The sequence below is a fragment of the Oryx dammah genome, unplaced genomic scaffold, assembly GCF_014754425.2.
Source record: "Oryx dammah isolate SB20612 unplaced genomic scaffold, SCBI_Odam_1.1 HiC_scaffold_19, whole genome shotgun sequence".
Classification (NCBI taxonomy): domain Eukaryota; kingdom Metazoa; phylum Chordata; class Mammalia; order Artiodactyla; family Bovidae; genus Oryx; species Oryx dammah.
In genome coordinates, this window is record NW_024070203.1 from 21,446,593 (window position 1) to 21,465,144 (window position 18,552).

Genomic DNA, 18,552 nt, shown 5'->3' on the forward strand with positions numbered 1-18,552 from the left:
TATCATATGTGCTTTCCCATGATCTGAGTCTCCATTTACATATTTATGTTGTATTATACTTCATATCAGAGAAGGCAATGGCACCCTACTCCAGTACTCTTGCCTGGAAAATCCTATGGGCAGAGGAGCCTGGTAGGCTGCAGTCCATGGGGTTGCGAAGAGTCAGACACGACTGAGCAACTTCATTTTCACTTTTCACTTTCCTGCATTTGAGAAGGAAATGGCAACCCACTCCAGTGTTCTTGCCTGGAGAATCCCAGGGACGGTGGAGCCTGGTGGGCTTCCGTCTATGGGGTCGCACAGAGTCGGACACGACTGAAGTGACTTAGCAGCAGCAGCAGCATACTTCAGATGCCCTTATACTGTTTAATTTTACATAAATATAATAAAATTACATAGTACAATAAAATTCTCTCAAATTCAGCAATGGTGAATTGAACTAATGTTGATCGAGCCCCTGTGAAACTAAAGTAGGTCTTTTTATACTGAGCATCTGCTTATTCCTCATAACAGCATTTAATGAGGTAAAAATAATATACAATCTCTGTTCCACAGATGAATGAACTGAGGCTCAGAGCGGGTGGGACGCTTGCACAAAGCCACACAGCTAATGTGAGCTCCGTCAGCCACTGGATTTAGGCTTGACTCCAAGCCCAGACAGGGCTTCCCCAGGGGCTCAGTGAGTAAAGAATCTTCCTACAGTGCCGGAGACACAGGAGATACGGGTTCAATCTCTGGGTCAGGAAGATCCGCTGGAGAAGGAAATAGCAACCCACTCCAGTATTCTTGCCTGGAAAATCCCATGGACAGAGGAACCTGGTGGGCTACAGTCCATGGTGTCGCAGAATCAGACAAGACTGAGCAAATAAGTGCACATACACAGTGCCTGATAAGGATTCTGGAGGTCCAACCATCACATCCATGGTCTAGCTGGACAAAGGAAAAAAATACGTTTTCATAATTAGCTGTCTTTAAGAAACATGGAGTTCCTACCTGCACCTAATTCTCACTGGCCAAGACTTAGTTAATGGTGACTCTGAGATCCAAGGCAAACCAGAAATGGAGTCTTTGTTCTGCGTGACAATCTGCCAGCTAAAATCAGAGTCCTTCTATAAAATAAAGACTAGAAGTCTCCACCAAATCTGGCAGATGGCACTGATCCCTAGGGGACCAAGATGAACCACAGCTGGCTAACTTCCTCCATGGCTGTAGTCCAACAGCTTGAACTCAGTCAGTTATTAGGGACTCTGAACCCTGGTTTCCTTCTTTAAAAAACGCAGATAACTCCATCTTTTTCATTCAGATGTCCTAAGGGTAAAGTGAGTTAATAGCTGCAAAGGGTCATCTTTGTTCAGCCACACTCTTGGGCAGGCTGCCCCATCTTGCTGTACAGATATGGTCTGCCCAGGTCCGGGGGGCAAGTCATGTGTAGAATTTTCCTCTGCTGGGTTAGCTGTCTTTAAGAAGCCTTGGAGGTTTGTAGGAGTTCCTACACACTTCTACATACTTCACGGCCCCATTTTACAGAGAAGGAAATTGAGTCTGGGTTGGTTAAGGAATGCACTCAAGAACATGACAATAAGCAGCATAGCTCAGGTTTGAATCACTGCATTCTGTCCCCCTCCTCATTCCTCAAAGGACTGAATGTACTCATAGGTTTTATTCTTTCAGATTCCATGAGGTTTCAAATTCTCTTCCAGTCAGATCATTTGTCCAAACTTGTGTCCCCACCTTTGTTTTGAAAATGGTTTGAAACTCAGATCTAACTTATTTCAGATCCATGCACTTGCCACTATACATGTTCCTGTTATACTATGCCACACTGAATTATAATGAAAACAGATGAAACTCTGTGTGTGTGTAGTGACAAGCTCATAGCTTTACCTCCATTGACAGAAAAACAATCCCAAACCCTCTCCTTGTATCAAAACATTTGCAGTGAGCACTGTTTCATTACCATGTCTCTTTAAATCAGCCCTTTATGCTTTTTTCCCCTGTTAATTAGCCAGGTTGCTAAGCTGGCACAATGAAGTGGTGTGAAAGTGTCCCCAAACTAATAGTGCCTCATCAGTGCCCAGGCTGGGCGTGAAATTACCTTCGGAAGTGTTATCTGAATGCAGTTAGCACCTCCTCGGCTCCTGACTTCAGACAAGAATGGGAACTCAGCAGAAATATCAGCAGGGCTGCACTAGGCATCAGCAGAATCCTGGGGTCAGGGAAGGTGAAGTCCTCCTGGTCCTCAGTGCCCTTCCATCACTCTGCTCCCCTCAGCTGTACTATCCGTCAGGCCCTACTGCCTCTCAGCTCTCAGGGCTCCAGGCTTCCGGAGCCAGTTGTTCCTAATTGGCATTGCTCTGTCTCCAGGTCACCTCTTAGACAGAGCATGTGGCATCTCCAGGAACTGAATATATCAACTGTGAATTCTGCTAATGGGATAGGATTGAGGCAACTCCCTGGCACCATGGAAACACTGCCCTGTGTAAAATGCTGGATCTAACCTGCCAGGAACCCACCCCACCCCCCATGCTGGATGGGAGAGGAACAGAGGGTGGGGCAGAAAACAGAGAAGCTCAGTGAGAACCTCTATATGGAGCTTCTATATAGGTCTTCAAGCAGCTCAATCATTGGTTATCCTCACCTGGATTGTGAACTCCTTCCCCAGGCCAATCTGTCTTTGGAAAGCTATGACAAACCTAGACAGTGTATTAAAAATCAAAGACATCACTTGGCTGACAAAGGTCTGAAGAGACAAAGGTATGGTTTTTCTAGTAGTCATGTACAGATGTGAGAGCTGGACCATAAAGAAGGCTGAGCATGGAAAAACAGATGCTTTTGAATTGCGGTGTTGGAGAAGACTCTTGAGAGTTCCTAGGACTGCAAGGAGACCCAACCAGTCCATCCTAAAGGAAATAAACTCTCAATATTCATTGGAAGACCTGATGCTGAAGCTCCAATACTTTGGCCATCTAATGCAAAGAGTTGACTCATTGGAAAAAACCCTGATGCTGGAAAAGATGGAAGGCAAAAGGAGAAGGGGACGACAGAGATTGGATAGTGACACCAACTCAATGGACATGAATTTGAGCCAGCTCCAGGAGATAATGAAGGACAGAGGAGTCTGGCATTCTGCAGTCCATGGGGTTTCTAAGAGTTGGACATGACTTAGTGACTAAACAACAAAAATTCTATAAGAGTTTAAAATCCCATTTGAGATGAATTGACTTATTCAGCTGTTAATCAGTTGGAGCAAACTCAGGTCAGTTCCATCTGTTCCACATACAGAGGAGGCTTATAATTGATAGAAAGATTGTATCAATAGCCAAGGGAAGCACTCTGGGGAAATAGAGAGCCCTAGTAGACCAGGGTTCGGGACCAATTCCTGCTCAGCCACTTACTAGACGTGAAATGTTGGGAATGGTACCCACCCACTTCAAACCTCCATTTCTTCATCTGTAAAATAAGGTTTATAATCATGCAAATCACATAGAGCTGGTGTGTGGATTAAATGCATGTGAAGCTATGGCACGTAGTAAGCACTCCAGTAACAGTGATCAAGATGATGAAAATGATGATGATGGTGATGGTAATTGTGTTGATGATGTTAATGATGATGGTGATGTTGGTGGTGGGATAATGAAGGTGGTGATTATTTTGATGATAGAGAAGAGCAATGTATGTGAAATATTTAATAATTAAAACAGTGCAGTATTGGAACTGAATAGAGTCCAGGGACAGGGCCACCCCATATGGACACTTAAGCTACAACAAATGAAGAGACTAAGAGAGCATTAGGAAAAGGATGGCTGCTCCAATAAATGGCGCTGCATCGAGCACACATCTGTACGGAAAAAAGTGAAACTGACTCCCACTTCACACAAAACTCAAGGTTATTTTTATATCAAAAGTGAGAAGTAATATAAAAAGTCTTCTAAAACCGTGTCACCTTGCTTGGAACTTCCTGACTGATTAGTCAATCAGGCTGAGCAGGCCATTCGCTGAGACATATTTTAATAATGAACCAGCTAGTTCTTCCTCTTTTATTTCCCTCAATCATGCAGCAGAAACCCGCTTTTCTGTTGTCACAGCGGGGAGCTGGCCTGAGCAAAGTTTGGGATGAGTCTGGACAGGAAAACCTTTCTGTCTGGCCCATCTGTGGCCAGGTCTGTGTGGCAGGCCTGTGATCTGAGTCCTTGCCTCCAGGCGGGTGAAGAGTTTCTTAATCTCTCCTTCAGGACCATTCACATCCCTCCAGACACCACCAACATCCTGGTCTCAGAGTCTAGATTCCCAGCACAGTTCTTTTCGAGACGGTCCTGCTTTGAGAGACGAGAAATTTGTAGAGAGAGATGGAGCCGACTCTTATCTCCTATATGGAGCCATCCATCCCTTGTAGCACAGGGGATAAATGAGGGACTCTGGTGGTCCAAAAGTCTGTTTGAGTTGTTGTTTAATTCCTAAGTCATGTCCAACTCTTTGTGACCCCCATGGACTGTGACCCACCAGGCTCCTCTGTCCATGGAATTTCCAGGCCAGAATACAGGAGTGGGTTGCTATTTCCTTCTCCAGGGGATCTTCCCAGATCAGGGATGGAATCCACGTCTCCTGCATCACAGGTGAATTCTTTACCACTGAGCCACTTGGGAAGCCCCCCAAAGGATTGTGGCTAACAATCTCCCGAGGGCCAGCTACCCACTAAGCATTGGCAAGGTGTATTCAAACCTTGCCTTTAACCTGTGGATCGATTCTATGAGGTTCTTATTCTACAGATAAACAGACAGGGCAGAGAGTCACGTTGTGTAACCGGGATCCCACAGCCAATGGGCGGAAGAGCCGGGATTCAGACTGGCGCCAGGATACCTCCTCAGTACACAGGCTGCATCATGAACACAGTTGGAGTGGAGGTCAACCATCACAGCACAACAGGAACACTGCCAGTTTCTGCCTGTATCAGCAGGGAGAAGTGAGACTTTTCAGAAGGTCAGTGAGCAGTGCTCTCTCAACTTGTCTTCCTCATTATTCTGTCCCTCCATAAGATTTTGCTGGAACTCCAGACAGGAGAGAGACAGAGTTAAGCCTGCAGACAAGGGTTGCCACTGTTTGTTCATCAGAACTGATGAAGGCCATCCATCAGCTATGAGTGTTTTTTTTTTTAAATTTTAAAAAACTTTTATATTTTGTATTGGGGTATATCTGATTAACAAACAAGTGTTGTGATAGTTTCAAGTGAACAGCAAAGGGACTCAATCTTACATATACATGTATCCATAATATTTTTATTTTGTATTGTAATATGTTTGATTAACAATGTTGTGGTAGTTTCAGGCATATGGCAGTGACTCAGTTATACATATCCATGTATTTATTCTTTTTCAAATTCTTTTCTCATGTAGGTCATTACAGAATATGGAGTAGAGTTCCCTGTGCTGTACAATAGGTTTTGGTTGGTTACCTATTTTATATGTAGTAGTATGTATTTTATATGTAGTAGTATGTAGTACCTATTTTATATGTAGTAGTATGTATAATCCCCAGCCTCCTAATTTATCCCTTTCCTCCCCCCGCCCACCAATTTTCCTCCTTTGGTAATGATAAATGTGTTGTCTATGTCTGTGAGTCTGTTTCTGTTTTGTAAATAAGCTCATCTTTATCACTTTTTTTAGATTCCACATATAAGTGATATCATATATTTGTCTTTGCCTAACTTCATTTAGTCAGACAAATTAGGATGGACCTAATCAGAGATTAGTGAAAGTGAAAGTGAAGTCGCTCAGTCGTGTCCGACTCTTTGTGACTTGTAGACTGTAGACCACCAAGCTCCTCCGTCCATGGGATTCTCCAGGCAAGAATACTGGAGTGGGTTGCCATTTCCTTCTGCAGGGGATCTTCCCAACCCAGGGATCAAGCCCAGGTCTTCCATACTGCAGGCAGACGCTTTAACCTCCGCACCACCAGGGAAGCCCTTAAATACAAGAATATAGTCTCTCAGAAAACCTCCTATAGAGACACAGAACTTCATATCCAAGATCAGAGATTAGGATGGACCTGATCTCAAGGTCCATCCATGTTGCTGCAGATAGCATTACTTCATTCTTTTCTATGGCTGAGTAAAGCTTTGAGTGTTAAGTAAGCAAGTAAGAACCATTTTAATCAATCTTTACTTTTAGGAAAAGATTATTCTTAAAAATGCAATGTAAAATGTACTGTTTCATCAAAAATGACTTAATTCACAATAAACCAGAAAATTAAGCTCAGCAGCATATCCTTTTCAAGACCTATTTGGGTAAGTGAGGCTAACCTGATACTGTAAAGATGAAACTAATAATAAATAACCTTAATGAAGCATCTTGCATGCTTTTCATTTTATTGTAGCAAATATCAGTTGAGCACATGCTGCGTTCCGGGTTGAGGATACAGTAATAAACAAAAGGGACAGAAATCTCCATCCTTATAAAGTTTACATTCTACTTAAGGGAGATAGAAAAAAATTAACAGACAAATAAATGAGGAGGCCAAAAATATGGTGTAAGAGGCATGGAGAAAAACAAACAGAGAGAAGGATAGAGTACCGCACAGACTGTGATGTTAAATGGTGAGGTCATTTAAGCAAATAGCTCACTGAGTTGTCAGACTCAGAATGAACTTCTTAGTGTAAGAGGGTACCAAGTCGATTTAGCAAAAAACATGGAGGCTCCGTGGTGGGAATGAGCTGAGCTCCTTGGAAGGGTGACCTGGAGGTCACGTGTCTGGAGAGAGTGATGGACGTGCAGGCAGGGGTCGGTGGCCCTGGGTGACACAGCAGCTCCAGGGCTCTGTCCACTCTGTTTCCATCCCCAGTGAGACCAGGGTGGATGGGCAAGAACACGGAACGGTGGGTGCTCTGTGCCAGATTTTCCAGAGCCCCACTCTGGCTGCTTGTAGGGGCAACAGGTAAAGGCAGGGACCTGCTAGAAGCAGTGGTGGCAAGGCAGAGAGAGATGGTGCTGGCTGAGACAGGGGCTGGTGGGGAGAGTGGGGAGAAGTAAACGGGGCTCAGCATGTATGTTGATGAGGGACGTATCAGGGCTTGCAGAAGGAGTGTGTGCTTTTTGAAAAAGAGAGGAGTCAAGGGTGGTTCTGAAGTGTTTGAGAAATTGCAAGGACGAGTGGACTTGTACAGAGGTCTGGCAGACTGGGAGGAAGTCGTCCTCATCTGGGGGCGGTGGAGGACCGGGGAGTCAGCCTTGAACATGCTAAGCTGCAAAAGCCTGTTGGATACCCAAGGTGGGGGTGTTGCGTAGGCAGATGGGGTCTGGAACTCGGGGTGGGGGGTAAGAATTGGGTGGAAGATATTGTTAGGAAAGCTTTAGCAACACCTAGAGGTGGGCGATATTTACCTCACTGTACAAGGAAGGAAGGGGCTTCCCAGGTGGCCCAATGGTAAAAATTTGCCTGCTAACACAGGAGACACAAGATATTCGGGTTCGATCCCCAGGTTGGGAAGATCCCCAGAGGAGAGCATGGCAACCCCCTCCAGTGTTCTTGCCTAGAAAACTCCATAGACAGAGGAGCCTGGTGGGCTACAGTCCATGGGATTGCAAAGAGTCGGAAATGACCGAGTGAGTAACACACACACACACACACACACACACACACACACAATCACACGCGCGCACGTGCAAGGAAGGAAACAATCACAGAAGTGAAATAATATTCCGGATCATCCAGCTAACGAGTCAGGATATGAATCCAGTTCAGAAACCCCCTTAGTGCTATTAATAAATGCATCCCTGGTTTGACTGAAGATTTTAGATGTAAAGAGAAAACCCTCATGTGTCTCTCTCGTGTTTTTTTTTTTTTTTTCAAATTTTTCAAAAAAAGAAAAAAAACCCTTTGTATCTCAGTGCAAGCTTTCCTCCATCTAAGCTCAGATCCAGAGCCAGCTGGCCTCCCACTCACTTGAAAAAAATGTAAAATCCCACTTTCGGAGAGCTTTTTGTTGGCTTGGAAAGCAGTCACGATTCACAGTCCATCCAACAGTGGCTTGTTTTTGGCAGAGACCCGGAGGAATGATGTCATTCTCCCAGGACAGGGAAAGCCCGGCACGCCTTTGATTTCCCCTTCAAAACCCATCACCATGCCGCTTCCCTGCTGCCAGCCGCCATGTAAACATGTTTGAAGGGGACATTTTCAAGATGTGGCAAGAATATAAATGTGTTTCTGCCCTATGACCTCAAGGTTCTAATTCTGACCATTTAATCACCCTAGGAAATAGTCAGAAGCACATAAAGATGTCTCAGAGAGCACATAAAGATGTCCATCACAGCCCTATTTATAACACTGGCATTTGTTTTTAAGGCATCTCATATCCAACAGAGAAATGATAATAAATGATAGATGTCAAACTTAGTTTTAGAAAGAATTTGAAAAGTCATGGAAAAAGGTTCTGTTTAAATGTTAGGGTTTTAAAGGCAGGATGCAACACTGTACAGTCTTCATCTATATTGAAGTGATTTTTAAAAAGCAATGGATGGGGTCTTCCCTGGTAGTCCAGCGGCTATGACTCCATGCTCCCCATGCAGGGGGTCCAAGTTCGATCCCTGGTTGGGGAAGTAAATCCCATAGTGCTCAAGTGCTCAAGTGTCAGGCTCTTGACAGCCCCATGGACCGTGGTTCAGCAGGCTCCTTGGTCTATTGGATTTTCCAAGCAAGAATACTGGAGAGGATTATGATTTCCTGCTCCAGAAGGTCCTTCCAACCCAGGGCTTGAAGCGGCATCTCTTGTGTCTCCTATATTGGCAGGTGGATTCTTTACCCCTAGCGCCACCTGGGAAGCCTGATGAAAGACATTAAGCTAGAGATTTAAGAATCCTTACAAACCTCAAGCAGAATAAATAAAAGGAAAATTACACCTAAGCACATCACAGTAAAACTACCAAAGAGAAAAAAAAACAAACCCTCTTAAAAACAACTAGAGGAAGGATTCTGTGGCTGCCCAGCTGTTAACACTTCGCCTTCCAGCATAGGGGTGTAAGTTCGATCCCTGTTCAGGGAGCTAAGATCCTACGTACCTAATGGCCAAAAAATCAAAACATAAAAACAGAAGTGATATTTTTAAAAATTTGATAAAGACTTAAAAATGATCCATATAAAAAATCTTTATAAAAATGTAGAAGAAACAACAGATAGGAAGGGGAGTTAGTCTAAGAAGGGCAACAAGTCAGAGAAGAATTTGATTTCACCTAGGTGATGATACTTAAGTTGAACCCTGAAAAATGGTATGATTTTAGGGACAGCATCTTCAAGGTAGTGGGAGTGATCAACAAGGCTCAGGCACTTGAAAGTTTAGGACATACTGTTTTGTATAGAGGTAGTGTGTTTGATCCTGGGAAAGGAGCTCGGGAACAGATCAGAAATCACCTTGAATTCCTCCTCAGAGTTTGAACTTCCTCCTGAAAATAGTGGGGGCCATTGACAGTTGAAAATCAGGACACTGACTACAGAAGCCACATCTTTTCCAAAGTAAGAGGTAGACATTGGGGAAAAGAGAGCCAGGTCGCCTTACACAACACATATATAGAGAATGTAAAAATATTCCTCATCTTTGACCTCAAAAAATAACATAGAGTTGCACATGGGAAGAGAGACATGGGAACAATCATTTGTCTGCACTTGCTTTGTGCCATCAGTAATCAAAATAAGAACTTTTAATAAGACACCACAGTGCTATCTTTCACCCTCATCTCTTGTGGAGGCCATTTGTTGACTCTATCTCTTTGTCATTTTAAGCTTTTATCTTGCTTCCTAACCTTTTGAAAGCTCCTCCAACAGTCTACTCCTACTTTTTAGCCTAGATTATATTTATTCATCCTTCCAGTATAAATATAACATCCTTCCAGTTATAAATATAACTTTTCCCATGAGCTTTTCAGACAAATGTAGGGTCTTAACCTCACCTACTTACATTAGTTTTAAAATATTTTCATGATGGAGATGATTTCATTTTTGTCATAGTAATCTATATCCTAGCCCTACTAATGCGCTAACACCAGCACTAGTCATTTTGCACTAGCCCATTAGTATTGCAGTATTTTCAGAGGGCTTCCCAGGTGGCATTAGTGATAAAGAGCCCACCTGCCAATTCAGAAGACATAAGAGACGTGGATTTGATCCCTGGGTCGGGAAGATCCCCTGGAGGAGACCATGGCTACCCACTCCAGTTTTCTTGTCTGGATAATCCCATGGACAGAGGAGCCTGGTGGGCTATAGTCCACGGGGTCGCAAAGAGTCAGACACGGCTAAGCGATTTAACACACATTAGTATCAGGAAGGCTGAACCAACTCTTACCAGTCTTGACGCATCAACGCCTAGCAGGAAATCCAGGTTTTATGGGACTTCCCTGGTGGTCCAGTGGTTAAGACTCTGTGCTCTGCAGGGGGTAAGAGTTCATTACATCCTGCATGCCACTCAGTGTGGCCAAATAAATAAATAAGTCCTAAGCTGTTAGAATAGCTACAACTTCAAATATCACCATTTGTTACGGTAAAGAGAAAAAGAGTGTGGCAAGCTGAATCCTGGTTTTTCAAGCTTTAGCTCAGAAATCACATCCCAGTTTTGCTTTCTTGGCCAAAGCAAGTCACATGGTAGCACTGAATGCCACAAGGGCAGGGAAGTCCAGCGATATTATGGCCAAGGGAAGAAGAGGGAATTTTGAATGGATAGTCCTCGTGACTGCCACACTGTGAATAAGTCTTGCAACAACTAATAAAATAATGTCATAAGTTGTAAGGATTAAATAATGTGTGTATACAGTGCTTAGAAAACTGTGAAATGCTATGCAAATATTATTTCTTAGTTACTATAGATGCCTAATGTTATGGATGTCATTTAAAGGAACTGCTTAACCCCAACACGGGAGATGGGTGGAAGACTTCATGGGGATAACGACAACTGTAATTAGAGCTAGATCTAGGGCTTCCCAGGGGGCACAGTGGTAAAGAATCCACCCGATAATGCAGGAGACTCAGGAGACCTGGTTTCGAGCTCTATGTTGGGAAGATCCCCTGGAGAAGGAAACAGCAACCGACTCGAGTATTCTTGATTGGGAAATCCCATGGACAGAGGAATCTGGTGGGCTACAATCCATGGGGCTGCAAAGAGTCAGACACGACTGAGCGCACACATAGAATCTGCCTATGTAGAAACGGGCATTCCAGGTGAAGGAAGAGTTAAAAGTCTAAGAGACAGTGGAGTGAAGGGCACATTTGAGGGATAACAAATCTAGTGGAGCTTAAGACGAAGGCATCTACTCGAATAGCTTACCACAGGGAGGAGCTTCCAGTGGCCAGCTGGAAAACAAAATGCCAGCTGTGCCATTTTCAGAAGCAAAGGTGTGCATATGCAAGAACCCAGATGCCATGGAGACACAGAAGGCAGCCCAAGCCCAAGACCCCAGTCATGCTAGCAATCTGATGAGCTCATCGTCCTCTTGAGAGCTCATTACACATCCTGGCACAGGCAACATCTCTGCCACTCATACCCACCCAGACAGAACCACCGCGATGAGATCATCATCTTTTTTTTTAAAATCACCATTTCAACAGCAGACATGCTTAGCCTCATGCTGTCAGGAAAGCTGTCACCATGGAAAAGAAAAAGAGAAAGTCCCCAAATTAGTGTTGAATCTCTTCCAAGAACTGTCAATATTTTTGGAAGCCCCCGGAGAACAAATGCTTTCTGAAGGCTGGCAGAATCTGCAGTGTGGAAAAGAGAGTGACTCCAGGCTGACTGATGGTGGCCAGTCAGTGCCACGCTCAGTGGATGACATCTAAGACAAGCAGTCAGCAGCTTGGAGTGAGAACAAAATGCCCCATCTATGGGCTGATGGACACATGCGCAAAAATCTCCCAGAAAACTCCAAGCAGGATCCATATTACATGTCTGTGTTTGTGTTTGTAACCTGAGTATTACTGGTTTTACACTGACTTGTTAAATAGGGCAGAACCTTCAAATGCGCCTGCCACCCCCAAATCATTTATTTAGGGGTGTCTCCCAGGGGTATGGGCTTCCCAGGCGGTGCACTGGTAAAGAATCTGTCTGCCAGTGCAAGAGATGCAAGAGACGCAGGTTTGATCCCTGTGTCAGGAAGATCCCCTGGAGTAAGAATGGCAATCCGCGCCAGTATTTTTGCCTGGGAGATCCCATGGACAGAGGAGCCTGGTGGGCTACAGTCCATGGGTTCGCAAAGAGTCAGACACAACTGAGCATGCCATGGGTGTTCCCATGTGGCTGATCATTGGACAAGTAGAGTCAAGTCTCAACTTAAGATAATACAACGAGGTTTTCTTAAGGGGACTATAAAGGGGTGGGGAAGCTTTAGAGGAATCACAAGGACTGGTAATAATGGGATCGTTTCCTTCAAACTTGGTCACTACCTGCCCCAGGAAAGGCACAGGTGAGACATCTCAGTCAAATATTGTGTGCTAAATCACTTCAGTTCAGTTCGCTTCAGTTCAGTTCAGTTCAGTCATTCAGTCATGTCCGACTCCTTCCGACCCCATGAATCGCAGCACGCCAGGCCTCCCTGTCCATCACCATCTCCTGGAGTTCACTCAGACTCATGTCCATTGAGTCAGTGATGCTATCCAGCCATCTCATCCTCTGTCATCCCCTTCTTTTCCTGCCCCCAATACCTCCTAGCATCAGAGTCTTTTCCAATGAGTCAACTCTTCGCATGAGGTGGCCAAAGTACTGGAGTTTCAGCTTCAGCATCATTCCTTCCAAAGAAATCCCAGGGTTGATCTCCTTCGGAATGGACTGGTTGGATCTCCTTGCAGTCCAAGGGACTCTCAAGAGTCTTCTCCAACACCACAGTTCAAAAGCATCAATTCTTCGGTGCTCAGCCTTATTCACAGTCCAACTCTCACATCCATACAGGACTACTGGAAAAACCATAGCCTTGACTAGATGGACCCTAGTCGGCAAAGTAATGTCTCTGCTTTTGAATATACTATCTAGGTTGGTCATAACTTTTCTTCCAAGGAGTAAGCGTCTTTTAATTTCATGGTTGCAATCACCATCTGCAGTGATTTTGGAGCCCCACAAAATAAAGTCTGACACTGTTTCCACTGTTTCCCCGTCTATTTTCCATGAAGTGATGGGACTGGATGCTATGATCTTCATTTTCTGAATGTTGAGCTTTAAGCCAACTTTTTCACTCTCCTCTTTAACTTTCATCAAGGGGCTTTTTAGTTCCTGTTCACTTTCTGCCATAAGGGTGGTGTCATCTGCATATCTGAGGTTATTGATATTTCTCCTGGCAATCTTGATTCCAGCTTGTGTTTCTTCCAGTCCAGCGTTTCTCATGATGTACTCTGCGTATAAATTAAATAGTGTCCAACTCTTTGCTACCCTGTGGACTGTAGCCCGCCAGGCTCCTCTGCCCATGGGATTTCCCAGGCAAGAAGACTGGGGTGGGCTGCCATGCCCTCCTCCAGGGGAATCTTCCTGACCCTGGTCTCTTACATCTCCTGCATTGACAGGTGGGTTCTTTACCACTAGTGCCCCTTGGGAATACTACAGGAGCCAAATACTGGGGTTGTATGCTAACCACACTCCCTGTAACTGACAGCAAGTTCTTATTGGGAAAAGCACCCGGGCACTGCATCTGCACGTCTGCTACAGCCCCCTCCTTGCCCTGTTCAGATCCACTTCTCCATATGTGTTTGGGGAAATCGATCCTCCAGGATCCTGGTGGGCTTCTCATCCTTAGGGACAACCAGAAGGAGGAAGTCAGTAGGACAAACTACTCATCCTTGGGCAGCATGATGGTGGTCACTCATCCTTGATTTCTTCTGCTGGTACCAACTGAGTATTACCCTCATCCCCTACTCATCTGCTTTGCCTGTAAGGATGCTGTGTTGAATTAAGCATCTCCATAGTTCTTGTGTGTCAGCCTGACAGTCATAGCACTTGCAGCCCCCTGGTTTCTGGCAGTTAAGTTCTTCCCTCAGCTTCTATTGGTGTAGGGGCCTACCACCCCCGTTGCTATACCTGCAAGCCAAGCTCTTTCATTGCGTCTTCTGCATGAACCCTGGCCCACAGGGGAGATCCAACACTTTACACGATGCTGGTGCTGATCAACAGAGCATCCCTTATGTCTGCAGTAAATGGTTTGTCCTCTGAGCCTTCCTGGGAATCATTTGATGGCTCTGCTCCTGTGTAGAAAGGGTAAACCAGCTGCAGCCTGCCCACTTCCCTGAACCTTTCTATCCCTCCTTTCACTACCTGTCAAGGCAAGTGTAGTATTTCAACTCCACTCACATTGTGTGCGTGCACGATAAGTCACTTCAGTCGTGTTCTACTCTGTGTGACGCTATGGACTGCAGCTTGCTAGGCTCCTCTCTCCAGTTCTCAGAATACTGGAGTGGGTTGCCATGCCCTCCTCCAGGGGATCTTCCTGACCCAGAGATGGAACCCGTGTCTCTTCCATCTCCTGCATTGGCAGGCGGATTCTTTACCACTAGCGCCACCTGGGAAGGCCCCTGCTCAGCCTAAGACACTGCTTTTCCTACACTTCCAAGAACACCACCTCCTTGAATCCTTGGCAGAACGTGAACTTCTGTAGCTCAGGGGAGTGAATCGGAGTCATTCAACCCTATCCAGTTTTATGTATTGCCCCCAAACACCCTTACGTTCAAGCACCCTTAGAATCTGCTTTCATGTGTACACCTACCTGAGCTTCAGGAGGGAAGTAATGGCTCCGTGTACACCATGTCTTTAAATCACAAGGCAACCCGTCAGGGTCTCTAGTCATATTTTGTTATACTGACTGTGTTACAAAACTATCAATATTATTGCTTCCATAAAACAAATGATCCTAGGATAAGGCAGGATTTTGTATGATCTTAGAGATTTCTCTTTCCTGAGAAGCAAGGAAGGTCCAAGGGACCCTTACCTGTAGGCATGACCACGGGAGGGTAATTCGGGGAGAACCTGTAGGACAGAGAGCAGGTGGGGCTTGAGCCAGGAAACAGTGAAGAAAGACCAGCTTCCTGCGGACGGGGGGCCAATCACGTGACAGTGACCACGAAGAGGAGAATCAGGAAAGGCTCTGGGGCGGGGCAAGGAGGAGGTTGGTGGTAGCCTGAACAAGAGCTGATGGAACAAGCAGGACGGAGGGGGCAGCTTGAGGCCTTCCTATTGGTAAACCTGTGTTTTTTCCTTCTTGTGCCATTGGAACTGAGCACAGGTGGGGTTAATGCCGGTCGAAGACAATTAGGACGATTGGGTGACGATAGGGAAGCAATCTCTCCCTTTCTCTGAACACCGTGTGCCTTTTTTCTATCTCTCTGGATCACTCTCAGTATTAGATTGTGGATGTTTGCCTGCAGGTTTTAATTTCTCTCCTTTCCTAAACTGTAAGCTTCATGAAAATACAATCTTTTCTTTACCCTAAGGGCCCAGTGCAGAGTCTTGTCCCTGTGTTCAATAGCATTTGTTTAATGAAGGAATGAGATAGAGTAAATGAATGAACGAAAGGTCAATGATATTTCTTTATCTGATAGGCTTTTAAGTATTTTTCTTTATGTGGACCATTTAAAAAATCTTTATTGAATTTGTCACAATGTTGCTTTGGTTTTATGTTTTTGGTTTTCTGGCTGTTGAGGCATGTGGGATATTAATTGTCTGATCAAGGATCGAACCCATACTCCCTGCCGTAGAAGGTGAAGTCTTAACCACGGACCACCAGGAAAGTCCCTGATAGGCTTTTGTTTTTACTAAATATACTTTATTGAATGTATATTTAAATCAACATGAATGTATGTAGGGAGTTAAAAGGACATTCTGCATATTGACTATCAAGAACAAGCTCTGCAAATGGATTTATTAAGAAATGGACTTTTTATGGTGGTAGCCATAAAGTTGGAAAAGGAAGCCCAGAAAAGGAAAAGTTTTTTTCCACTTCTATTTCTCAATTATTCATTAATTACCCCAAATTTCTGTTTAAATGCTATTAATGTGTCTCCTAAAATTATCTAGTGATTGACATAATAAGATAACATCTCAGACCTCAAGCTGCCAAACCAGCAAACGAGCTTCTTTCACACTTCACAGCTAATTTCAGAGGTGAGACTAAGTACCCAGGCCTGTGAATGTGTGAGATTTTAAAATTATCCCTGATTCTCAGACGGCATTCACCCAGTCGTTCACACAGAATCCACGTGGATGTGGGCTTAGGTGGCGTATCTTGTACCCATGTGGCGTGGTCTTCCCAAGACCTGATGAGCTACTCTCTCTGTTTTTTCTTGGACATCCAAGCCCTTACCATTTCACCTTGTTAAGTAAGGACTGTTCCTTCCATTTGAGAAACTCTGGAGCCACTAGATCAACTAACACAACTTTTGTCCTGTGACATTAATAGAAGGAAAATGGTGCTCACTTGCAGAGTGGTTGTGAATATGGGAAGTACTCAAAGAATATTAGTTATCCTTTTCCTTTAAAACTGGAAATTTTTCTCTAGTGGTATTTTTGGTGCTCTCATCAGGTACCCTGGGAAGCCCCAGCCTGTTACTAGGAGCCCCTCCCCTTGATTTCTGCATGCACTGTGCTTTGGCTTCTGTTGGCCTGCACCCACAGCTCGCCGCCCTGGGGCTGCTGGAGCTCTTTGCCTGCAGGTATAGACCTGAGAATTGCATCTCCCTGGGGTGGGTTTTAGCCCAGGACTGACTGATGTAAGACAGCGAAGCCAGCTCCTTCAGTTGAGTTGGGACAAGCTCTGGAGCACCCCTTATACTCCAGTTTCCTGCAAGATCGGGTTGAAGACTTGGCCTGACTTGCACCCCTCTTGGCTTCTTTCCTCTTGCTCTTCCGTTTCCCTGCTTCCTTTACCAGTTTCTCCTGGGACTGTGTTCTTGCAAGTTATCTGCATGGGAATCCTCCTATCAGTGTCTGCTTCTGGGGAAACCAATCTAAGTTGATTTCATCAGATGGAAGATGCATTTAACAAAACAAAAGGGCTGGTCATTAAATAGCTTCTCCCTGGATGCGACAAGGCCAGGGATGCTGCTGCCAAGGGCTGAGTGGTAGCCACGTGGACCTGAGCAAGAAGAGTGCCAGAGGAATAGAGGGGAGGGGATGGGCACAGAAAGGAACGCCTTGTATGATCTGCAGAATCAGAGGACTGCAGGCGGAGGCAGAAGGGAAAGGGCAGGTAGGACCCAAGGACTGCTGCACAGCCAGGGCTCGAGAGACTGGATGGTGAGCTTTGGGAAGTAAGTAGCAGGAGATGGAGAGGAAGGCAAACTCGGGTGTGAGCTTGTCACGCTTGTGGGACATCCAGGTGGAAATCCTTGTCACGGACATGCAGCAGGGAAGCTCCAGGCAGAGGCAGTGTGTGAAGCTTAGGGTGCTAAGTATATGTATCTGGGCTACGGATCTGTTAAAGCAGCAAATATAAAAATCCAAGGGAAAGGAGACACAAGGACAGCAACATAAGACAAAAACTAGTCGTAACCAAAATAGAACTCTGAATCCCACAAACTAAATGTCCTTCCCATGAATTTCTGATCACCTCTGCTCCACTTATTAATTCAAAGTATCTTTCCCTGGTTCATCTGATGGTCTCTTTTACCTTATTTTCATTGTTTGTATCTGCCTGGTGTTGACAATTACAACAATTTTTTTTTTTTTGAGTTCCACTCTCTCCCTCTCCTTTTCCCTCCCATGTTTGTTGAAAGGCATAGTTCCCTGGCCTACATGTGAAAATCACGTGGTGGGGTTGGGGCACCCTATTTATCTTTGCATCCTTGGTGCTTAGAAAGTGCCTGGTAAATAGACATTTCGAGTCAATAAATGTCTGTTAAATGGTTGGATGATTGATTGATTGAATGAATGAATAGACAATAGCATTCATTATCCTCCAGAAGATTACAATAAGTTGCATAGAAAAGAGCGTATCCTTGGAGAGAAAGTTAGACAGCTGAGGCAGATCGAGGACACAGGTTTTAGAAAAGCAATCTGTACTTCACGTGGGAATGATGCTGAGGTGGGTCGTTAGTCTCCCAGGGCTTCAAATACTGTGCTAAAAATGACATCTGCATTTTATATTTATTCCAGGGTGTGTTTTGCTTCCTAGACAATGCTGGCAATATCTGGGAAATTCTTAATATTAAATTTGAACTCTGGCATGTTTGAGCTGGAAAGCAGTGCATTTCTTGGAGATGTCGCAAATAGTCTCAGAAAGCACTTTCATCAAAGTGAATAACTTTGCAATTGAAGGGAATTTAGAGAGCTTTTCACTGATCCTCTGTATGAAACGTGAGGAAACTGAATCCCAGAAAAAGGAAATGGGGAGGGGAGTCAAGATGGCGGAGGAATAGGAAGGGAAGACCACTTTCTCCCTCACAAATTCCTCAAAAGATCATTTCAACGCGGAGCAAACTCCACAAAACAACCTCTGAATGCAGGCAGAGGACATCAGGCAACCAGAAAAGCAAATCATTGTCTTCAAAAACAGGTAGGAAAAAATATAAAAGACGAGAAAAGAGACAAAGGAGGTGGGGAGGGAGCTCCGT